The sequence below is a fragment of the Hermetia illucens genome, chromosome 2 (genome assembly GCF_905115235.1).
Source record: "Hermetia illucens chromosome 2, iHerIll2.2.curated.20191125, whole genome shotgun sequence".
NCBI classification, from domain to species: domain Eukaryota; kingdom Metazoa; phylum Arthropoda; class Insecta; order Diptera; family Stratiomyidae; genus Hermetia; species Hermetia illucens.
Window position 1 is genome coordinate 46,685,698 of NC_051850.1, and position 26,423 is coordinate 46,712,120.

Sequence of the window (26,423 nt, forward strand, 5' to 3'; positions counted from 1 at the left end):
ATATTGTTAATATCATTTGTAATATCGTTAACTTGAGACGAAAATGCTATATCAGATTATTGTATAATAAAATGACTTTAAAATTAGGCAACAGTGGCAACTTGCTTGGCCACTACAAAGTACATCATCAATGGCGCAACAACCGGTATCCGGTCTAGGCCTGCCCTAATAAGGAACTCCAGACATCCCGGTTTTGCGCCGAGGTCCACCAATTCGATATCCCCAAAAGCTCTCTAGCGTCCTGACCTACGCCATCTCTCCATCTCAGGCAGGTTCTGACTCTACGTCTTTTACGCACTTCACTACAAAGTACTTGGTTGAAAAATATTCTGATAGTAAATTCGAACTGAAAGATAACGATAATAATTAAGAATATATTACAGTTCGAAAGATGATACACCCAGAAGCGGCAATAAAGGAACTTTTCTGTAAATTGTTCGACACTTTTTTTATGATAATAAGTATATACTCTCCTATATAATTTTCAATTTTTAAACTATAATAAAAAAATTTAAAAATGAAAAAAGTTCTGAAATTATCTATGGGGTGTGGCCAAAAAATCTGCAAATTTGGTACCAACTCCCAGAAGTCATCCGAAACAAAAAGGAATCCAAATGGATTACCAAACTAGATATAATGCAGTCTCTGCAAAAGCGGTTATCTGTTAAGTTTGAAATGCCGATTTGGAACGAAAAATTGACTCATTTGGCTCATAAAGCAAAATATGGTGTAGAAAACCTATGGTATAGACTGGAAAATTGTTTTTCTTCTTTAGCCTAATCTCGGATGTGATCATGGAGCCATTGGTCCAACGCGACACCTTCATCTTCATTACCGCGAGTCGCTTTTCATTTCTTTGCAATGTAATGCAGCTCTGGGTTCACGCTCACTTAATGACGGACTGAAACAATTGGAAAGAAACTTTCCCCTCTTTATTTGGTCTCATAGACCTTTAAGATAGTACAAAATCTAATTAGAGGCTTTATCTAGGCCTGGTATTCAACTACCGTATTGTTCACTAGCTCAAAGTCTTTCCTTCTCCGATAAAAGGTAAATTCCACCCCTCCCCTTCCTCCTAGCCCCGTCATACTTTCGGTGGTTTACTCGAGGTAATGCATGAGCAAAATCTTTGAACGTCCCTTGAATGAACTGGGAACTGGAAAAGGGGGCATTTTTTCAACATGTGTAAAATAATTTTGCAAGTTTGAATGAAATGGAAAAGCCTGTGCTTAGTGAGGTACTGAATGAAATAAATTTCAATATTCCTACAAATGTAAAGTTTCTCCGACTGTATCAAAGTTTGTAATTACAGAATTAGATTTGTCAATCGACAAACACCATCCTGAATGGCCGGAGACCTAAAGCCAAAAAATAAAAGAAAGTTATCGAAATTGGCCAGGAAAGTCCACCAGCAAATACTAGCGCTCGGTCGCAGTTTTTCGTTGACAAGCGCTTACTCAAGGAGGAGCTTGGCCATCGACAAATCCCGTTTTGTTATTAAAAATAGGGCACAACGTGGGAGTATTTAGTTGCCAAAAGCCATCCTTAAGAAGCGCGTGTCAACGGAATACCTAGGGGCAACCTCCAATATAAGGGCCTGGGGATACCAAGACAGAGCGGGAAGGTCAAAGGTTGCACCTCACAATTTACCTCCAGCAAGAGGACCATCGCTCGAGATGCGATTCATCGTGGATTTCCTCCTTCGATCGCGGGATTCGCCTCTGGAGTCTTACGACTCCGTGCGCGCGGTCGAACTGCCACTTTTTTTTAATTTAACTTTCCTGATTTTGGTCGAGTGTTGATCTTCCGCTGGGTCAAAGTCCCGTGTTGGTTTGATTTTGAGGTTTCGGTGTGGACATGCATTTTTTAAAAGGCACCTGTAGTAAGGGATCAAAGTGTTCAAAGTCAGTACATATTTCCAAGCCTTGCTGGTAAAGAAACAAGCAGGCGCATGTCGATGAACCACTTTCATATATCTTCAATATTTCTTTCCTTTCTCTTTAGGATAATTCTCGCTTCTTGTTCGTCTCCGGCCACTCAGGCTGGTTGTTAATCACGACGAATCACATATGTCATTATTTGACTTATCTTGAAATTGGGCAGACAGTCGATGGAAAGTTTCTTAGCTACCAAAACACTGAGGAGTGAAAGTAATCATTTACCAAACCAAATTTTGCAAATTTTGAGCCAATTGGTAGCATTCAAACTACTGCATTTTACAGAAGAGTTGAGGAGATCAATGGAAGATCTAGTAAAAGCTAGTTTTTTTTCTAAAATACACCACCAAACCATTGGCATTATATTGGTCAGATCAAAGTTTGTGACCAAACGATGCACATCAGGTAATTTATAACGTTGGCATCACCCTTTTCATCAACATGCCACCATTAGCTAGCTGATAGCAAGCTGCCCTTTTCGACAAGGGAATGTTAAAAAATCGGTAGCAGAACTATCGCAAACGATGGAAATAGTAACAAAATAAATGGTAATTGTGTCCTCAGCTGGTAATCGGAGAGAATGTGTTACATAGAACAGAACTATGGAAAAGGAGCTGACAACCAGCAAAGCAGAGTGGTTGATACACCTACAATTGCCTAAAGTAGGTTTCAGTGAAAAAGTGCCATATTCCCAGTAGAATGAATAATATAGTTTTTTATTAAGGATTGCAAAAAATCGACATCTTGATCACCAACCCTTTTAATAAAACAGAATGGCGAAAGCAATCAGGACGAGCTGACCCCGCTTGTGAACGGGACAAAGGCTTGAGAAAAAGAAGAGATCACCTACAACAGTCTCCAATAATAATTAGCGGAAATTGCTTTCAATTAACGCTGAGTCCTAAGGGGGATGCTGGGATTTTTTTGAACATTTTGGAGGGAGATGAGGCACATTGGTCAGTACCAACAGCGATAACGCGTAGAGTGGTTGGCACACTGTACCTCACCTACGATTTTATGATAATTATCAAAATGTTTGAAGTAACAGGCGAACGGGTTTTGCATTGTATTCCAGGCTTAGAATACGACTTGGGTAATTGGGGAAATAGGGTCAACTTTTGAACCTAAAGCCATTTTAAGTTCAAATAATCGAGACCAATTGTAACGAATATTTTGAAAAATGTCTCAAATCTAGACCAATATACTGGGTCAAGTTCTGATTAACTACATCCTAAAAGTTTAATGCAGAGTTTCGGAAATGAATTTTTAACGGTTTGGAGATTCATCTGGAACAGCTTTCGTCGGAATATTGGCCCGAAGCGTTCAAAAAGCAACTTTTTCTTTTGATTCACATAAATCGCTACCTTCCTAAATTTTTTGACCGAAAAACATTGAAATGTTGAGCCAAGAACAATTTCAAGCGATGCCACGTGCGTAGCGCTTACAAACGTGCCAAAATTTAGCATAATTGGGCATTCATTACTGTCAACCTTTCACCATATATACATGAAAACAAGTACGCTGGCTCCCATTTAGCAAGGTGACATATTTTCCGCTGTTAACGGATACATATGTACATGCACTACATCAAACCGCATGCATACTGCAAGCTCATCCAATCTCGTTACCGAACGTACCTTTTCAAATTTAGAAGTCCAACATGCACATATACCTACACACAACAATTATCTTACTTCTTCCTCTCCGACATTGACGCTGATCACGACATTAACGACGACGATGAGAATAATGATGGTGATGATGATGAACAACAATGATGCTGCTGATGCCCTAAATGATGATGATAATAGTAGTTCAAAGAGTGGATAGGGTTCAGCAAAAAAAGACGTCTTGGAAAATGAGTCTCATCCGAATTAGATATGCCGAACTAACTTTCGCGCTAACCATGGCTAAGTTGAGTACCTTCGCAACAATAATTTTTACGGAAAAATTGGGTATTTCCATACACAATGATTGCTAATACTTTTACACGCTTTTTTGCATCTCCATCCTGGCTCCGTCGATAACTAGCAATAGTCGTAAGTGAGTGCAAGTTGTGAAATCATTGAAATCTTATTTATAAAGAAATTTATTTGAATAATTCGAAATGTGGTTTTCACTATCTTTTTTTTTACCTACCGCCTTCGAGACACAAGTATCTCAAAAGTTGGTTTCGTTTCAGTCGAGTGTTTGTCTAAGAATGGAAAACAAAAAAAAACATGCCAAGAGAATGATTAGTAACACATTCTCATGTGTTATGGATATATTATGTTATAAAAACGAAAATCTGCAACATCATTTGCGCTCTTATCCTGCACGTACACTTTGCAAGTCAAGTTGATTCGGGAAATTTTTCTTGGCCATCTCAGCCTAGTCATAGTTCGCAAAAGGCGCACCATACCCACTACGATCTCGTCCCCTTGGTCCAAGATCAAATCATTTATGCTAAGTGCGCTTTTTTATTCATTTGAAAAATGATCTCAGGTCGAAAATTGACTTAATATATTTACCGAAGGTGTACAACACGACTAATCGACAATGTTAAGTGTACCTGTTGGCTGGTACCCCTTGAGCAGAATTCTTTTGCACTCTCCTCCAGTGATCCAATTCCCACGGTGAATTTAACACGACCCACGGCGTGGCGGGAAGAGTTTGAACTGTACTGTATCGTTTTTCCTGGTAGTTTGCTTAGATTCACTGGAAGAGGCAGCTCGTGGTGAATAGTTAAGATTTCTTGCTCTGCTTTTTTCCGTCTTCTGCTGTCTTGGAGAATGTTATGGGTGTACCATGGAAGATCAATTGAGTCCGGGTTAATATGCTCGCTTGCATGGAGATAGCATGCATATAGGCACACCTGAAATCGATTCATGAACTAGACTTAGTGTGTGGGAAGTTGTTTTAGGAGCATGTAGAGATAATAAGTAGTTAATTTCGAATAACAGTTCGTCTGGTTTGGTGCTGCATATTTTTGGAATTGTTTGGTTTGAGTTATTTAAATTGAGCGCAGAGTTAGATATGGTCAGGAATTCGGGGATGATCATTTCTATCTAATTCCAACTTTGAACTAAACATAATTCTGAGGGGTAATCAAAGGGCAGAAAGGCATGTTTTTTTCCAAGCCCTGACCAAAACCACAAATTATACCTCAAAAATAAGCCTTTCCTTCAATCTTAATCATTTTAAATTCAAAGCTTATTAATTTCTGGCCGTATGATGTGAACTGCTCAGTCATATTTAACTGATATTCAGCTCACTCAATAACGCACAATCTCCGTTCTCATCTAACGAAGTCAGCTCCAACTCTGATCCCATAATCAACCATTCTTGCATTCTTGCAATTTGTATGAAATGCAAGTAAGGTACACAAATGCAAAATCCAAAACTTCTTTTTCTCAATCTTCCTTCCTTGAATATGCATAAAATAAACTTTGTCATTAATCATCATCAACCACACATACAATCTGCCAGTCTAAGTCGTCAAAAGTCCTAACTGAGAGTTAGTCAGTCAGTCATTGAAGCCAGTTCTTCATCTTCATCTTTTCCCTCTATTTATTTCTGTGCATATCTCCTTTTAAGAAAACAGTTCACATCATTCTGTAATGTTTAAGATCATTTATTTGATGATATGTAACATTATAGTAGTCATACATATGTGAAACACATTATACGCACTTTGAACGGGAAGATGTCGGGAAGCTCCCCGCACTTGCAGGTTAGATTGGCAGACTGGAAGTTAAAACTAGTTGTCTCCATCAATATTCGACAAAGTTGTGAAGAGGAAAATAGACTCATCAAAACTGATGGATGAGAAAATGTTTAAATAAATGTATTTTTTAAGGGGATACGAAGAGGGAACGGAAAAGGAGCAGATATGTATGGATCTTGATGGTATATGGGTGATTTATTAGAAGACTTGATGGAAAATGGAGGAAATGGAGTAACTCTGATTGACTTAGATACTTAGAGAGCAATTTTTTCCTTTTTCAATCTGAATCCTCACGAAATCGATTGCAAACCTGATGTAGAATTACCAGGAATATCTTTTATCTTAATGCTCAACTCAGGAGTAGGAGATTGGTTCAACCTAAATATCAATGGTATATACCAAAGCATATCTCTAGAGGTGCAATGGAGGCCAAGAACTTCGATAAGCTAACTCGAGACTAAGAAAATTCTTGCAAGCTGTAATACCGGATAGATATTTAGAACCTCAGTTACCAGGAAAATCACAACTGAGTTAGCTAGTATTAATCAGTAAGTGCTCCTTTTATTTGTAATATTACAAACTCAGTTTTATTTTTGTACTTTAGCAAGGATTGCGTATTTAGCTTTCGCGTTTGAATCTTTTGCCAATCATAAATATATTGCAACGGGTTCTTGTCCTTTTCTCGCTCAATTCAGTATGCCAAATTCCAAACAAGGATGGTACAGATTTCATAATATTTCATCTTCCGTTCTTGTAATATTTTCATTAGGTAGGTAGGTGCTCAGTTGAATAGTTGTCGAATTCTTTTAATCTAATTACACAGAGGAGTCGGTTTTGACTTCATTTCATAATTTATCAGTACGAGTACAAATGGTGACTCTATTTAGAGGGGGTCACTCTCTACTCTGGCCTTTGTGCTTTAGTAAGTACTCATGTCGATTGGATTAAGGGAATAAAGTACCGTCAGGAAGAAGGGTTAGATTTAAAACCTAAACTGCCTGTCCTCTTCTAAAGTAGATAATAACTGGAACTTCGCGTAAGTACCATAGACTAAACAGCATAATGAAGCTTCGTAGCTCCAACCATCAGCATCTTCTAGATAAAAGGAAATTAAATCCTTTGAGTTTATCCAATTGTCCGCAATTATTTGGAAAGCAAAAAATCTGACTCCTGATTAAGCTCTGCGCCGTGGCTATTTGTTCTCCAAACAATCTTATGGCTTCATATTTACGTGACCTCCTCGCCCAACTCGACATATGACGCAAAAGGCTGGTTGTATTGGTGCTTACCAATCTCATAGCATTTATGTCATTTTTTGTCCTGATGTTGTTCAAAAATTTCATGCTAGATGCAATCCCCCCCTTTTCAGACTGGTGTTTATTCTGGTCAATTGCTAGGTTTTCACTCCAACACATAAAATAACACATATGTCTTTACAGGACTATTTATTGCCGAGTGAATAACCAAAGAATTGGAGTGGATAAAAAAGCTCTTTGCCGCGAAGTTTTCGATTTTGAGGGAGGACTAAAAATGAAAACCGAAAATGACGCGAGCCTGTTGTGTACGGGTTTAAATTATAGGGCTACTAAATTCATCCGCATTTGCGGTTCAGGGACATTTTTACTCCGTGAAATACATATAAATTAAATTTCATCAAAATATGAAATAAGGAAGCGCGGAATGTCGTTTGTGGGAATACTTCCGTAAAGTATAATGGAAACCGCCTATCGGAAGGGATTTTGATGTGATTGGGACAGGCCAAAGATGCGAGTAGATCTGCAGTGTAAAGCAAAAAAAATATGGCTAATAAGACAGAGCCTCGAAGAATACCGGCTGGGCTTAGACGTGATAGTATTCCTCCAACGGACCTAGAGTACCACCAGGTGGAGAACCGAATAAATCGGCTAATGGAGCGGCAGGGGAGAAAATTTTAAAACACTGTCGGAATTCTCCCTGGGAGTCAAAATATTAATTAGCGAAATCGTCGCCAAACATGAGCCGTTACGTAATATTCGGCCCACCAAAGAACTTCTGTAATGCTTAACGTCCTGGCAGTGGTTTCTGTCTGCTGATATTTAAGAGCTTTCACTTCCTCGCGAATAGCTACGCCCTGATAACAAAGACTTGCTACTGTCCCCGTGGCTAAAAGACTTAGCATATACTTCGCACCTGCTTTCAAAAGACTACCTAATATAATGGTGACTACCCCAAAAGCCCACCTAACTCGATTGACCTTGTCTGGAGTGGTTAACTGCCGATTGATACCATCAACTTGCAGCTAGCTTACAAGTTTCAGCTTATTACAATGTTTTTGAACCTTTTCCGCTATCTATTGCTCACAGATCCTTCGGAACTTTACCAGCTGTGCGACATTATGTCCAGATCACGCATAAGATTTACAAATTTTGCAATGATGTACTTAAGATCAAACCTAAAATTATTTTTTCCAAGACCAGGTCTACCGCCCAGGATGCCACCGCAGCAGGCACAAAGAATATGCACAGCGAAGTGGCCACTTGCAGAGAGTGCCAGAAATCATGGATTTCATCCTACTCCTCCCCGCCTTCAGGAGGAAAAGTTCGTTAGAACCGTTTTCGGGTCAGTTGCATTATTATCTGCCATCTGCACTTGAGAGGGTTCAGCTTCCTCTTCTGAAAGAAAGAAAACGAGCTGATGCACGACCCGATGTATATTTTCTCTACTGGCAGTTCTTATTTTTACTTGTCGGATGATACCTTGTGGGTCTGGAAAAACTCCTAATACTCGTCTGGTCTTCCAATTTAGCGGACTGTAACCACCAAGTTCCCCTGGACTAATTTTCCTGCCAGGGTTCCTTTCCTCGTACTACTCCTGAAGATAACCCAGGTAGTCAGTTTCGAACTTGACCCAGAAATGCCGCTACATTTCCTAGATCTAAAGCCATTTTTGGTTGCTGGAAGATTTTCACTTAGACCTTTCCGAACCAGATGCGACAATAGTGTTTTTGAATAATGGAATGGGTAGGGGTTAGTTCCCGCAGATCATGACTATTATCGCCAACGGATACAATGGTTGACTGTTCAATATTGCCTCCTAGGTGCAAACGGCACTTTGAAAGCTTTCATATGTCAAATTAGAAGCTGAAAGCACCCGTTTTATGTTGCATTTCAGGCTACCCGCCGCTGCTTCAAATAGCCCTCCGAAACAGTTAGCCCTCTGAGGGGTTGTGCCATGCGATATGATACTGAGCCATACTATTCTCGCATTTGCTGGCAAACTTTAACCCCGCTGGAGGCCACGACTAAGTTTCTGACATTATCGGAGCGAACTATTTTTGGCTCACCTCGACGGCTTACGAGTATTTGAAATGCCACCAAAAATGCATTCGTTGGAAGATCCGCATAGAGCTCTAAATATGTCGCTTTAGTAGCCATGAATACGAAAACCACTATGTGTCCTAGATTTTGAGGTCCGTAAATTTGAGGCTTTTATTTGTCCGCACAGATCCGTTCCCACATTTTCAGAAAAGGAGATCTGTCATTTTCGGGATTACTGTAGCTCCTCGCATTTGAGGACATCAAACGCACTTCTTCAACTTCTGCTGTAACGCTAGAATGTAATAAATTTCTCGAATGTCATTGTGAGTCATGTCTCACAATGTTGATGATCCTTATGAACTTGTTGAATTATGTGGTCAGCTAGGCGACATTTTCCGAGAATGATCGGGTGTTTCTGTTCAAACGGGATGAGCAGTCGACGGCACCCGGCGTATTGTGTTTACCAATGGCTGAATGAAATCTGGTTCAGGCGTAAGATGTGCCATGGTTTCAGCGGCCAAACTGACAAACTTCATGTGAGCAAGATCTGGTCCTTCACCTGTATTTCGCCGTGGAAATGGCTAGAATTCATCGTAGATTTGTGCTGGAAATCAAGGGAATAGCCTCGTTATATAAAAATATCATTGTTTTTATGGATTGTGAGTTTAGAAATGATCGAACGAGTTTGGCATATGAACGGGAAGTAGTGTAGCTACCAACGTCAAGGGCTCAAAAAACCAGACGAATTATATTGAGCGCATTCGTAGTCATATCGTGTTCTGCGAATTATATAAAGGAGCACTCAACATCTGCGAGCCGCTTCGGTCACGCTGCTCCCAGGGCAGAGGTGAGGCAGCATCTGACGATTTGCCGACGTAAAGCCGTCATCACCTCTTCAGGCTGACTGATCAACCAGAATGAGCCACGGCAGCATAGAATTACTATCTGGAATAGTTTGTTAAGCAATTTTCTGCTTAAATCTATTGGCATATTTCAGTTCATGCACCCCGAAGTAATGTTGAATAATCTTGTGGGCACCTGTAGCTTTGTTTCTCATCGAAGTCGATTCCAAAACACCTTGTAAATCTTTTTTTGCAGGTTTATATGGGTGGTAGTTCATTGAGACACGAAATTAAATATTTTATAGAGTGGAGATCAGTCTATACTCCCGCTTTCTTGTCCATAGGCAATTCGTCAATATTATCTACCCAACACTTTCCAAGAATTGACTTCACCAAAAGAATCTGGCCGAGTATTGGATGTCGCGAAAGACCCTTGGTTCCTTTTGAAGATTGTTGATAATACAACCTGTACACAATTCTGAAAATTATATTCTAGTGACCCATTTGAGGCACGGTACTATCATTATTGGAACCCACACAATTTCTAGCCTTTTAGAGATGTATATAGTTCACGAGTGCAACACCAATAAACCACCGGAACCCCGTCGATAAGTGATCACGAAGATGAAGGTGTAGGTCCTTTGCGTACAACGGGGGAAATGCTAGGCAAATTAATTGCATCAAATTTTATGTAAAGATAGATTACCCTTAGTGCCAGTACATTCTGCCCAGATGCAAAGGAACTTAGATTTTTAAATTCCGTTTACATTGAAAATCTTGGCTTAAGAGAGATCTGATCCTAGTTTATGTAAAAGGTGCTGACAATTAAACAGGAACAACTTGAACTTGAGGATCGCATAAGTTATGCTGGGGATTGTTGATAGTGATTCAACATTCTTCAGTTCATAAGCATTCAGCGCTATACCAAAATTAATGGGTTGGGATCAAAACATTTTGCGCTCTAACCTCTCACGTTTTCTCCTTCTAGTTTCAGCAGATCGGCTTCATATCTTCCATGATAGTAGAGGGGAAGGGGGCGCATCAGAGTATCATATTGATACGCCAAGAATTTACTGAGAGGAGTATGTGCTAGTTTTGTCACTCTTTCAGCCAAAATACTGCCGCGTTGTAGTATGAACACTGAGTCGGGGATATCATTTATAGTTATACCATTAATTTAACCACTTTTGCAATGTCTCAAATCACTAGAAGTGTCAATATTCCACTTAGCATGAAATGTTACTGCACTATGAAGCCAAAAGCCGGTAGACTATTTCGGTTATGCATATCATGCTGAAAAGAATTTATCAGTAACAACACGAGGAGGCACATGTTCCCTAAAATTTGGCAGCTTTGATTTTCTTCGAATATTGGGTATCTGTGCAACTTTATTTTAAAGATACAGTACAGTATAGCCCATTGAATTGATTGAGTTTTCGCATGTTTTGATATTCTGAGCTGATGAAGGCTGATGAAAAAGAAGAACACTAGATAGAGGGGCTCTAAAATAGCGTTGATATGATAATTTAATAAATACTCCGCACATATGAAATAAAGGGGCTTATGTTTGAATTGATGACCATTTGCTGTGATGCCCGCTTTTGTGAGAAGGATAATCGCTAGTACATTTCGGCATCATTCTACTTACAATGAGTACATGGTCGGTGAGTTGATCATTAACACTAACGTCTTAAATTGGATCTTATGGCTGAAAAATTTGCCTTTGTTAGAAGGAACTTATTCGCTTGACGGCCTCAAAAACTAATGATATCAACCAATTTGCCCTAATTACGAGCTAGACAGGTTATGCATTTCACTTTTCCAGCGGGTGTTTAAATTGGGTGGCTGAAAAAAAGTCTCAGATAAGTGGACTGCGCAATTATGGCGTTTACTGATTGCATGAAATTTCAAATAATATTATTTAATTATTTATATTGAATGATCCTAATATTGGCATCTATTTTTAACTAGAATTTTCATCTCACTTGTGATTAGTTTGTGACCTCAATCTGATATCTTTTCTTAAATCTTACATTATTGGCACCCTATTTCACGAGCAGATTTTTTTTTATAAAAATCTTTCGGACATTTCCAACTTAATAAGTTTCATTTTTTTCATTGCCAAAAGATATTTGATTTACATCACAATATACTTCACGCTTCTTTCCGTTAATTAACCTTAAACCGACACCTGAAAGATCCAAGTTCAATGCGAAAAGATCTCAAAAAAGCAACAAATCGCCATCATCATTTCCTTTACAGCTACCTCCATACATTATGCACCTCTTAAACTTTTAGATTACAACCGAATAAACTAATATTGAATCAAGTAGCGCAAAAATATCGTGGATATAGTACAATATAATACAAAACAAACTATCTTTAATCATAATAAAATTTAATTAACGAAAAATCTTGAGCATGTCATGTGTGAAGGACTTCGCTTATGTGTTACATCTGTATTACCATGGATGCGGGCATTAAGCCAGCTAAGTAACCAGCAAAGGAAAAAGATCAACCTGTAGGTGTGCAAATGAACAAAAACACAGAAAAAAGATAAACGATCGACAGGAAAAAAGTTTCATCCGAAATACAGTACAATAATACGAAAGTGTTCATCATCAACACCATCACTATCATAACCATGATCATCATAATCACTAACGCATTGGGTATATCATGCAGAAGATATATGATGAGGATAGTGATGCCGATGTAATGATTGTTATCTTTTGGAACGGTGGCTATGCCGGACTCATGCATGGATACGAGGCTAGATTTTAGTATGTACACTATGTACCGTTCATTGAGAGTAGTGTGAAGATTTTTTCTCAACGATATAATCAAAATAATAAATTAAGATGCAAATCATGGATATTCATCGTGTTCGTTTTTATATTGAAATCAGATTCTCACAAGGACATTGAAGATATGCATAATTTTTCAAAACTCTTTCGTTAAGATTAATTTCTCGTTGTATACTCAGTTTTTTGGAATATAATTTATTTTGATTTAATAGTGTTTATTTTGTCTAATTTCAATAAGTGGATTCAAATGAAGATAAATTTCCTTTGCTGTTTGCCTAAATGCAGAGAAAATTTGTTTTGTAGGTAAAAATTATGAATGAAAAATTTCATGCTGATTTCCAGATGTTGGCGATTTTTTAAAAAGGTTCGTTCGGGCATAAAATATAGAAGTAATTTTTAGTGGAAAGCCTTGAATTTAGGTAAACCCATTATACATTTTTTTTATTCATAATTCAATGGTAATATGAGGAGTGTTAGATTATTGACGTTGCCTATTTCAAGCCATTAATCAAACATAATTTTAATGAATATTTATGAGCCTAGATGTGTATGACATTCCTAACTAAAAAAATCAAATTTCCAGCTCCAATACCACTGGTCACATTAGCACAGAGACAAGTTTCTGAGGCAAATGCCATATAGATCGATAACTCCTTTGAGCGATTTAGAGCGATTTGCATTATTTGAAATCATTTCTAGAATCTCGACACACTGAATGGCTTGAAATATTGAAAGCAATTTAGCTTTTAGCACTTATTGAGCCTTAAGTGATAATTGTAGTCACTACTTGCTCACCCTTTTTGCACCACTCCTAGTGGTAGAAAAAGATGACATTGAGCATTTCATCTCAAATATGTAAATTGTACGGTTCTGAATGTCGTATCTCATAAAGAGGTTGCGGTCGTTGTATAAAGTATTATAAAGAGCTAGAAAATGCATTTTCATGTTAGAAACCATAGCCTTAGTCAGCACGCTATTATGATGATTTTATGCAAAATCAAATAGGCACACATTTCAGATAAGTGTCGCTCATTTGCCTTCTTCTCATCTGGACTTTTAGTGTTATGCACTTAAATCCGACATTTCAAGATATTTCAAAACATCTAAAATTGGTTTCAGCTACTGCAAATAAAGCACCTTATTTACCTTCACTTTTGTTTTTAAGTTCAAGCACTCGCTCATGTATGTATACGTTATTATTTCTCAAGTCAGGTTTCTGGCTTAAATCTTTTGTTTTATCCGAAAGAACTGGATTTTGAATATCACCACGATTATGATAACCATAAAATCGCTACTTCAGCTAAGAATTATAAATGATAATTTGTGCAAAATCGATAAACAAATAACCGTGTCGATTTCGAAAAAGGTCGGCAGTCAATCAAAAGCCTTTCGCAGCTTTCTGACAATAATAATCCAGTTTCAAATAAGTATATGCGACATATTGAATATCACCTGGCCAGTGCGCCAAAAAAATCTATGCACAACCAGAAAACAGCTTAAACTATGAATCCAAAGTCAATTTGTTAAAAAAAAGTTGTAAACAATAGGTGAAATTCAATCTATAACATTCGCTGCTTTATTCAAGTTTACAAGCTCTCAATTTCCTCAAACATAAAAATCAAGAAAATTTCATAATGATGATAGTGCCAATAACAGAATAATAGAAACTCGAATTAATATCGTTTGTCAAACTTTATATAAAAATGTTTTAGATTCGAAGAATTGATTTGATGAAGTTCATGTATCTGAATTGATTACTTATCTCAAGTCACATTCAGTCTGAAACTATCTTCGAATGGTGCACCATGAAGAATTTTTATTTGATATGCATATAAAAGGTTTGTCTTTTGCCGAAAAACAGATACAAACTCAACCAAAGTATAACCGTCAATACTTTTGTTTTTTCCTTCAAAAATATTTATGGCTCTTTTTTGAGAAAGTCGCTGATAAATTTCCAATACTTTAATCGTTAAGAAATTTTGAATATTTCTATATAATCTGCTTTCAGTATCTTGGTCAAATCAACAAAATTTGTCGATATTTGAGATGAAAATCGGCAAAATTACACTTAAAAAAAAATAACTTTGAATTTTATGCATGGCGCGATTTCAGCTTGTCTCTTCCGTGAAATATATTGTTTGGATTTGGATTAAGTAGTTTCCGATCTGCTATAGGATTTGAGCTAAACGGCGATTGATTTATGGTTGGAAATACGATGAAATGCATACAAATTGTTTTAGCGGAAACCGTTGCAAATATCAGTTTCAGTTCCATGTTTGTTGCTATTGAATGTTGTCGCGAATGATGCAAGGTCAGTTGGGTGGAATTCGTATAAAAATATACCGTGAGAAAATGATGCTTTTCATAAATTGCGTTATCTTTTTTTAGTAAACATTTCCGAGTAACTTGTCAACGACAAAAACGAAGACAGGCCTAGGTTTACTTCGTCGATGTTTGTGGGATCTCACAGACTAACATTTATCAATTGCCTGTCGCTATAATGTGAAACCAAAAAAAAGCCTAAAATTAATTGAAATTGGAATAAAAATCACAGTTATCGCGATGATCTTGATATTTTTTGAATGCGCAGATCATTCTTATTGGGTACCATCATCCCTTGAGGTTACTGCGTAACAAACAAATAAAAAAAGTGATGAATCTGAACTATTTTGATAATCTCCAACGAACCGCCCATCGGTATGCACTTGTTTAGCCCTTTCCGAGTCATTTTGGCTAGGTAGCTCGAATTTTTAGAAATCTGGTCCCTCGCATTTCATTTATAAAGAATCCATACCACGAAACTCAGCAAATCGCATTTGGAATCAGGGTAGTGCCACCTAAGAGAAGACATTAGCCATGCTAGAAACCGATCGATAAGGCCTGCTATGCAACATTTAATTTCGACAAATGTTCCAACTTCTCATCAAAAGTGATATCCCCAATGCCAACTTCATCAAACGTTCTCTCATTGTTAAAACTGGCTTTCTTTTCTTATATCAATTCCTCAGTAGCGGTTATCGGTTTTGCAAACATATCCAGGGCAGTCTTTTGCCATATTTCCTCAACCACGAGCTCTGCTTAGTTCAGTGCAACAAAGAGCATCTGATTTCCAAAGTTGCGGATATATAGGGCGAACCAGAATACTGGTCCCACCAACTGAAGACGAGAAACTTGTACCATCATCACCGCAACAATAAGACGAACAACATGAAATGAGCACGTTGCTTTCGTTCAAATCACATAGCGGCGCAAGGTCTTGGCAAACGAGGTGTATGATGGCAAACCTGATACAAAAACGATTGCAACAACATCAAGATAAGAGATAATAACTTTGAAATAGCTCAAAATTACTCCTATCGATAGCTCCACCAGATGTACTCCTTGAAGACTGAAGTCCATAGCAAGCGAAATCACGAGCCCTTGACTGAATTCCAGACGTTAATTCTAGGAAATGTTTAAACCTGCACCACAAAATAGCCGGTATGGACAAAGATGAACTCTGGCTCAAATGTAGCAATGAAAAGAGTCTGTCTGTCTAGCCACTATGGACATGGAATTGATTGACCCCAGTCAAAGACAACACCACATCGATGAAGGAAGTCTTCTGGTCTCATCGCATTATGTCACTGATCCAACGTAACTTTTTCATGTTCTTTACTGCGAGGCAGCATTCACTGTATTTGGTAGACAACTAGCACTCAGAACTTTAGCCCGTAATATCGGGGTAGATTTTACATTTGAGACATTTGTTGAACTGTGTGACCTACTTCATTCTGATTATATGTGAAATGTTCGCAATACTTATCATAACAACAATAAAAGATTGACGAAAATATTCCTTAGTCAAAGAGGCAATTTGGCATTATATCTCTGATATTGCTCTGCCGGTGAAATTTCAGCAGGTTTTATTTTTTCGTTTCTTTTCTTCATTACTCCCCCTTAAACTATTCACGCTCATCCACCTGTTCCTTCCCATTTTTGAAGTCATATTTTGCTTTCTATTCTATCGCCCCTATAGCCAGTCCTTTCTTCTGTAACCTATTTTGTACTTCCATGTTATGTTCCTTCCTCTATTTCAATTGTGCCACTCGTTTCACAAAATGAACATTAGTTTTAAATTCATAAAATTAAGAATTTGATGTGTCATTGCTTTAAAATCGCTAAGAGGATTGTATGCAGTGTTGAGCTGTCTGCCCTCCTGCATTTGATTGATGCCACCTCTGGCCTACAGGATCCATGCTCTCTTTAAGAATAATTAAGTTTACTTACGCCGTTTCGCGCTGTTCGCCAGAGAGATTATCACTATTCGTTTTGTACGATCTTGCAACACTTTGCATCCTTATGCTGTTTTGTAGCTTCTCGAAAAGCCTTCTTCTGCGGCTTTGAGAACACTAAAATGATCTCAGCCCGATTTAGTATTTGCTCTCTGGTAGTGTTTTGGTGCTTAATTTCCCCCTTTTTTGTTCCAGTGTGAAATAATTTCTCCATAGTTTTTTTTACGTTGCCCCTACCTTTGCATTTCCTGGCCCTCGTTCTGCAACTTCCTGGGTAGTCCCTGTCTGTAATTGTCTATTTTTTCATATGACTTCCTGTGCTGCTTTTCGTAGGTTCCCCTGTTACTCTTCTATCACCTCCTGCCCGATCATTTTTTGACACATTGTCTTTGCATTTCGCTACTATGCAGTTCATTCTTGCTTCCCCGAAAGAGTCTCCCTCCGTCCTCCTCACCTGATATTATTTGATTGAAATTCTGTTACTTCTCGGATATTCTCGTCTTGCGATTTCAGATTTTCTTGATGAGCTATTTCAATAATATTTTCCTTTTGTTTTCATTCCCTATCTATGCATTCCTTGGTTGATTGGGTTTTAATCATGCGAGTCAACCGCTTTACTTGGCCTGCCTTGTCTAAACCCTTTTAGCTAACACATGAAGTCCACCGCCAAGGCTATAAACCCCTATTGCTATTTAGGATTAGGATCACCCAATCTATATGCTCTTACCAATTGTTACGAGGATGCCGAGGCGGTCATACTCACACTGGTTATTGACTTATAAAAACCTTAGACTTCGAAAGACGCTTTTTATGTAAAACCCTGACATTTCTATAAATGGAAAAATTAATCAAATTTCAAATTTCAAATATTTGTACAAATAGCGCAACTTATTTCTATGAAGGTGGAATGGAAGCACCCCTATGACCCCTATGACTTCATTGGCATCCAGTCGTAACTTCCCCAAATAGGTCTATTTACTTGAAGTGGGAGCATTATACTGCATTCAAGATAATACATCTAACACCTTAGTATCAAATTTTAGGAAGTTTTGGACTCTCTAGGAAATAGTAATGATAATCGCACGCTGCACTTTTTGCTAAAAGCAAAGTTTCTGCAATTTAGCCTTCAAAATGCAATCTTCGAAGAAATAGCCATCAATCCTTACCAATGCATACAGGAGGAGCGTATTCGCGGGGTAAAGACTAGACTAGCTAATTGGCTCGCGGCCCTTGCGGTCCATTTATCCATATATAAGTGTGCTAATGGCACCTATATTGCTTTCATGTGAATATTTCCCCATTGCATACGGCAAGCTGTAAACACTTGTGCTCGCAACGACATGGCCGCATATCAATGCACTGCACCACATATACGGTACTAACACCAGAGCAATGTCTGAGGTTTTCCACGCGCAAGTAATCGAAGTATGTCGAACATGTGCAATGCTCTTCTTCCAACATAAAAATTAAAACAATGCCGAATCTTGTATATTTGACTTTTTTGATCCTAACTCTGATAGACATCAAGAAATATTTAATAATCCGTCGCAGCTGGTAAATTGACTTTACTTTAGAGAGAGGTTTTTTTTGGTAACTTTTCTGAAACTAGTGGCCAAAATTCAACAACCACTGGATTACAGACTATAATACGTAAAAGGCGATGTATCTTTCCTAACGATGAGTATCCAACATTTGGAGCTGACTGATCTGGTACATGCTTCCCGGAAAAATTTATTCATGAAGTGGAACTAAGTCACGAAAACGCAATGGGTCTCATTTTTTGGCAAAAATATTTGAGTTCAAAGTCTTTGTAAACCTGGTTGAACAAACAGCTCTTCCAAACACTAAAGCTTCCAGTACTTCCTTCTCACATGTATCGGACGGAAAATGATCCAAGCCGAGGTCCATAACACGAGCTATATTTCGATTTTATGAAGCTACCTCGAAGTTTATTTAAGCAAAACAAACCTTTTTCAAACACGACTCCCTTAAAAGCTTCTCTTGGAGCGTTAAATCTCGATTGCCACTAGATTAACAGATATCTAGGTTGGTACTAGGCACCATATTCATGGGGATCCATTTCACTAATTTCTGATTTTCACTGGAAGGTTTAAGACATTAGAAACTCAAAATAATTACTTATGAACCTTCGTGAATTTTCTATAGCATAAACATATCAACCTGGTTATTCACAGATAGAAAATCCTGCAGAGGCCCTGAAATATACCTCAGCACTTAGTGCACTCCATACCTTTTAAAAGGTCCACTATGTACGCAAGCTAATTGACCGTATCGTTTTGTAAAGCAAACTTGAACAAACATCCACAGTACAATCCAGAGAATATCTCACGCATGCATTATACGATATTTAACTGCGCAGTCACGCTAATTCCGCTTGAAGAAAACGCAATATTTAGCGTTTGTATAATATATCTAGTATTTCGTAGTAATTGGGTTTTTGTCTATCTGTAAACCACAGACCATTTTGGTCTGTATATGACGCACCAAAAATCTAATTCGATTAATTATAGTTTAAGATGAAATATCTGGAGGGCAACTACATATGCAAGGCGTGTGAAAAAATACGACACTTGAATAGAATTTTTTATTTGTCTCCGATTGTCTTTTTCCTATTCGTGGGTTAAGCTGGTAAATTGCAAGAATGGTTTTTTTCCTGGATACAACATAATTACAGCTTGATCGTTTCCGAACAATATCACGACAAGGACAAAACCATCGCAGCATTGTCGGACCCTTTTGATAACGAAAACTCTGGCTAAACATTAAAATGGAATTAGAAAACCATAAAAAAAATTGAGGAGGAGAAAAAACATGCATACATATAATTTGGTGTTATATCGAACACATTATTAAACAATTAGCTTTCAATGTTAATGCAATTATATGAAATTTATTGGTTGGGCTTTTTTCCATTTTTTAGTTTAATTGCCTGTAATTTACCGTGTCTTGTCGATATTTCTGATTTCCGAGTAGTTTCACGATTTTATATTGAATTCTATTCGATGGAAAAGAATAATTCGTTTTGTGGCTACAAATTAGATATTATTCCCAACTAATCGATATATACAATATATTTCATGAATACCATACACTCACGACGGATAATACCCACTTGAACTGTATATGTAAATTAAAAAAGTTCTTTTTTCAAGACTTCATTTTCGCTGATTCAATATTTTGATTAATGAAACATTATCACAAAATTCCGATCTTTGAACAAGTGTAAAACTATAATAGCTATCAATAATGAAAGAAAAAATGCTACTATAATGATCAACAAAGCTGTCATGCCCCGATACAAAGTATCTCTGTATTCGATAGTGTCAGGTAATCATGGATTTAAGATATATCCGCAAGCCTTAAAAAGAGATAAAACGCATTTTGTGCTGAAAGGAATTAAATAAAATCTTTACAATCTGGTTCCTAGTAATCTGAAGCAGTAATACCTTTTGTTGTTAGTACGATAGGAACTACTGTACTGCGGCGTCGTCTTGGAAGGCGTACCGCTTTTTATCTTTTTTTTTGGTTCATCGAAATAAAATCGAATCAGCCAAATACAATGTGTAATATGATTGTAAGCTGCGAGACGCTAAAGCATCCATGACGTGTTAATTATAGGAAACAAATTATATTTTAAATAAATGTTAAATTGATTTTTGTTATGTTTTTTTCACATTAAGTAAATTATCATTCATTCGGCGGAGAATAATAATTATCGTGCGCCAATCTTATGTGCAATGATGAAGTAAAATAAAACACAATATTGCATATACACGAATTGAAAATTAGGAGGAGGATTTTATCATTATTTCTATAAATGTGTTTTGAACGCTTAATTTTTTTTCCAATTTTTTAAATTTAGCAGCGCAAAATGCTATTGAAAGCGTTGTTTCTGTATCAGATCATTGGATATCTATTAAAGTAAATTATTAAGATAATATGATTAATGATTGTGCTGTTGATTACGCTCACATGCCTGTGTGTAGCTCCTGATAGCAATTAGGCAAGAATAGAGTAATACGGTGAGATGAAAAACCAGAGTAAATTGAACAAAAGGCGAAATATAAGTATCTTTTATAAGCGACTCACAATGTTTGTCGATTACCAGATTACTATCAACGCAGTGTTATATTGTCAAGGACAAACTTTATATACGATTAGCGAGAAAATTTTATTATTAGTGTGTTTTTTAGATTCTTTTCAGGAAGAAAACGTAAAAGATATTAGAAGATACTTTTTTGTTATTGATTGTATATAGGAGCCGAGTCTGTGGTGACAGGAGAAGGTCAAACTTTTTTTTAGTTGATTAAGAATTGATGGTATCTGAATTAATTACAAATCTTTATTGTTGGAAGTTTGACTGATGGTAATTTGTTTCTCATTCATCAAAACGACTGGCAATTTTCGACCACAAAACAAATTCTTAAATAGAACTGAGGATTCATTATTTTCTTAAAATCTAGGACTAATTTCACTTGTCCAGGAGTGTTCAAGTTTTTCTTGAGAACTTACGACACAACTTTTAATAAATGACAAATTTAAAGTTTAATATATTTTAAAAAGCAAATGTAGTACAACCAGTTCTCTATTCAATAAAACTTCCAACTTAAACCTTTTTTCGGGTTTCTGGCTTAAGTCTTTTGTTTCCATTGATTTGTTATTTATTTTGAAAAATACTGAATGAATTTCGTTAACTCTGATGGTAGATAGACTTGTCATCATTTATAGCAGAGTGAGCTCAGATTCTTCTAGGGCTTACAATCAAACATATAAACTGAAATAAACCAAATCCTATATAGTTCTTCATAGAATTGCAAAAAGTATTAAACCTCCATTTTAATGAATTTTCTTTCTTTTTTTTCAGGTAAGAGTAAACGCATTATAATTTGGAAGAATAGTGTCAAAAACAAGCAAGTAATGTACATGAAAATGTAGAATATATTGTAATATAAACAGATAACTCAGATAAGATTGATAATTCAAAAATTATAATTTAATTTTTCAAAAGTATAGATATGGAACGGGTTTAAATGGAAAAACTCGCTCAACATTTCCCGAATTAAAAAAACAACCATTCTGAAAAAACTACCTTCTTTTTACATTCAGATACAGTTTTATTAGGAAGCAATAGTTAGATGGTTAGCTATATTAGGACAGAATACAGAATTAAAATATAAAAAATGCCTTCCAAAACTTTACCGCTCCGTCAAAAATATTCCGTATTTTTATTATTTCATAATTAAAAGCCTCCCTACGAACAATGCAGTATGAATATAAAAGAAAGTGTGATCGCTTTTGACAAAATTTTCTGAGTTTTAGTGAAAAAATAAGCATTTATTTAGTCAAAGTCTATACAAATGATAAAACCAACGCTCCACCAACATTGGGGTTGATGTTCCAAGCTGCTAAGGAAGTGCCTTCTATCAAACAATCATAGTGACTAGTCTTGGCAAGGATTAGGAAATAGGATACCACTACCTCCTCAGCTAATCCAAAGTATCCTGAAATCAACATGCAAATTATTGTAAAAAAAATCTTTGGTCATATAAATAAGAAAACTTAAAAAAATCTGATACTGTCGTTCAATCATAAGCTGAAATTCTATGCATTAAAGTACCCAGGACGCACCATATATGGAGTGGCGGTTTAGTAAGAAATCATTTTTCCTAAAAGAGAGGGGGAACAATTTAGATGATCTGGATATTGCAAACGCTACCAATTCTCCGGATTACCACGGTGTGATACCACCAGTAACCCAATTTAAATTCCCTGTTTTTTGTTAGGTTGCCACTGGTACTGATATTTACTCCAAATTTCAGCCTTATAGCTTAACAATTGTTAAAATGATGACCGTCTTGAGTACATATTTTTGTATCACGCGGCTTTTTTAAATTTTATATGTTGAATTGAATTTGCAACAACGAATTTGTATTAAATTTTGTAGGTCGAAGACATGAGTTCCTCGGCAGAAACCGAAACAAATTTCATTAAACGAATCACTACTATGGACGTGAGTTTATAAGAACCATGCGTACTCCAGACATCAGGCGGTTTTTAGTTGAAAATTGAGGCGATATACAAAGTTTCCATGCATAACAATAGAATGAATGAATTTTTGCAGAAGGGTCAGATATTTAAAAAGTATTGATTGGGCATTACAAACGATTTGTGGGGAAGTAACAAATCCAATAACGTACCGTGGAACAATGCCATCATTATCCGCGCTATTTTTGCCAAACATGCAACGAACACTATCCAACAGCCACCAAATCCACCTGATTTGGATCCCCGCAATTTCCTTCCATTCCTCCAGCCAAACGGAGAGCATGTTTCAGAAGTCAGTATTAGAAAAATCGAAGAAGATTCGAATGGACCTACCAAATACTGAGTGTTAAAATTCTTTCGAAAATGGGATGGAACGCTGACATAAGTGAGGGTAATTACTTTAATATTGATTTTGATGAAAAATCTTATATTCTAAATATGGGGGACTGTTATAGGAACAGCTCAGCCCATTAGAAGTCGTGTCAAAGCAGCCTGAATCTCCATCATGCTATCCATTTTCATTGCTTTTCATGCGTGAGAAAACGGTAGGGAGTTTGACGATGCTACAATACTGCGCGGCGAACGACGTGTGACTCATCGCGCTCTGACGGATTCGGTAGACGTGACGTGATCCTTCAAACGGCGATACATTTCCTAGTAGAACTATCTATCTGTCTGGCAGGTGGAGATACTTTTTTTGCCATTCCAGTCGGATGGAAGTAACGATGAACTAACTTTCAACCCGTAACTTGATCACTGTTCGGAGACTTCGAGGCGGTGTTAAACTATACTCTAACTCAGATCATGGTCGGACAGCTCTAGTGGCTTCACAGGACCACTGTGTGTGCCTTTTTCTAACCAGGAATAATTCAGTCGCGATGTCCTTTAGTACATTTGAATCATCATCATGATCAACGGCGCAATAACTTGTATCCGGTCTAGGCCTGCCTTAATAAGGAACTCCAGACATTCCGGTTTAGCGCCGAGGTCCACCAATTCAATATCCCTAAAAGCTGTCTGGCATTCTGACCTACGCCATCGCTCCATCTCAAGCAGGGTCCGCCTCTTCTTCCTTTTCTACAATAGATATTTCCCTTATAAACTTTCCGCCCACCGTAACCTATTGAGCCGGATTTTACGCACAATTTGACGGTCATGGTATCGGGCATAGATTTCGTCGTTATGTAGGTTACGGAATCATCCATCCTCATGAAGGGGGCCAAAAATTCTTCGGAGGATTCTTCTCTCGAACGCGGCCAATAGTTCGCAATTCTTCTTGCTAAGAACACAAATCCCCGAGGAATACATGAGGACTGGTAAGATCATTGTCTTGTAGAGTAAGAGCTTTGACCCTATGGTGAGATGTTTCGAGCGGAATAGTTTTTGTAAGCTGAAATAGGTTCTCTGATATTGTTGGTTGGTTGGTTTTCGGTGCTGACATTGCCATCATATATTTTGTTTTGCCTTCATTGATGTGCAGCCCGAGATCTCGCGCTGCCTGCTCAATCTGGATGAAGGCAGTTTGTACGTACATATGAATAGCCAACAAAAATATCGTAGAATCTGCCTCCAAGTAAATTGCATATGACTTGCAGAAAAAATGCTGACAACTAGATACAGAGGAAGTAGGCGGGTTGGTCCACTAAAGTGTGTACTGCATTCCCAGAAGTGCTGCCAGAAAGCTACAATTCCGAACGGTTACAGAAAAGTTAGGACGGATAAAAGGGCGCTTAGTGCAGGCATACAAAGCTACTATGTCAATGTGATGCGTTCTTCCCCACAGACGCTGAAACTATATAAATTAATGGTAGAGTGCTGAAATGGAGACTAACTGGATTGGCAGTGAGTCAGATCAAAGTCGAACACAAAGAACCCAAACAGAATAAACTCGTCGGGAGTACCCTGGTTTTCAGGAAGAGCTATCAAGCTTACAAAATCAAAGGATCTTGTTTAATTTTAGGTTAGTGCTGCCGCTAATTATGACATAATTTTGTGCAAAAAAAAATGGATTAGGTAGGTCGATCAGATTTTTGTGCGCCTATCCTTCCTAAATAAACACTGAGGAAAGAACCGCTGATTCCCCAAATACTGTAGTTGTTCAAATAAAACAAATTCTAGCCAAAAAGAAGAGACGATGCATCATATACTTCACCTTCATTTAATTCCTTGAGCCAAGAAACTTATGCAATCATTTTTGCTTAGATTGCCTTATGATTATCAATCCTCAGGTATTCAGTACTCAGATATAGTTGGAGATAATTCGCTCGTGAATAGCTACGAAAGTGTAATTATCCATTGCTTGAAGGAATGCTTGAAACGTGTGGGAGGGTTGGCTTGCTAATTTTTATTTTTTAGGTGTTTTTTTGTTGTTGTTGTTTTTTCGTGTCGTAGTCAAATATATTTTTACAGCTGCGCTTCCGAATTTCAATTTTCAAAATTTTATCACTCTCATCTAATAAATAAAGTCTGACAAAAGCAACATTCCTTTCGAGTGCGGCTTTGAAAATTGCGCTCTAGATGTGTGGAGGTGAAAGATCAAATTGCTGTTCGCTTAGAAATTTTACTTATGGTGTATGTTATTTTGACGCTATCGTAATGAGGACAAAAATCGTTCGGGGAAGCTTCATGTGATGTAGTAGTTTGAAACTGATTGGAGGGATTTTGATTCCGATAATTGAGGTGACGGCCCATTAAATCAAAAGCGTCTTCTCAAAAAAATTGATCTGATCAGGAAAGGTGCTCGGTTTTAAGATTCATTATTAATTTTCTGCAATTTTTTCCAAGTACGTGCTTTCTACGGAGATGTCGCAGTTAATTCAACATGATTTTCATGGAACAGAGATCACACGACCGGAGAGGTTAAAGGGGGATTTTTGCCAATGCCAATATTAGGTGGGAACCTGTCAAGTGGAGGCCTTTCATCTCTCTTCCTCCACGAGGTTCGATTCCTTCAGCTCATTGTTTTGGAATTTTACTTCGTTCTGATATATAACATGGTATGATAGATAACGTGGTATTCTTCACCCATGGACTCCTTAGTGAAAGCCTATGCTATAAGATACACGATTTGCGTTCTTTAGGCCACGCAAGCAGGGCTGAAACTTGCAAAGAACTACCAAGAACTTACTTGCTTTGGCGTGTGACCGAGACGTTTCAGGTGAGCTGCACGTAGTTGACGGCAGACCTGTGCAGACAATATTGACCAATTACCAATTATTATTGATCTGCCCCTCTGACTCTCGCATGGACTTGGGCTTCAATTTTCAAGCTTTTTCTGAAAAAGTAGTCCAATTATCCTGTCCACTAAATAAGAGGAATATAGGTAGAGATTGTTCTAAACATGGGATGTGACTATCCACCCAGCTCATCATTTTCTTGAGTTATTTTCAGGACCAAATATTGTAGAATTTTGGTTTGACATAATTTGGAAGCAAATCTGTGGATTGTTGGAATGACAGTGGATGAATCGACTAAGAGGACGAGAGAGAGAGAGAA

General features: G+C 37.4%; 1 protein-coding gene across 4 annotated transcripts in view; it reads left to right on the top strand.

Moving 5' to 3' along the window:
- Positions 1-26,423, top strand: part of LOC119649541 (knirps-related protein) — a 113,931-nt gene that overhangs the window by 42,219 nt on the left and 45,289 nt on the right. The window lies entirely within an intron of this gene.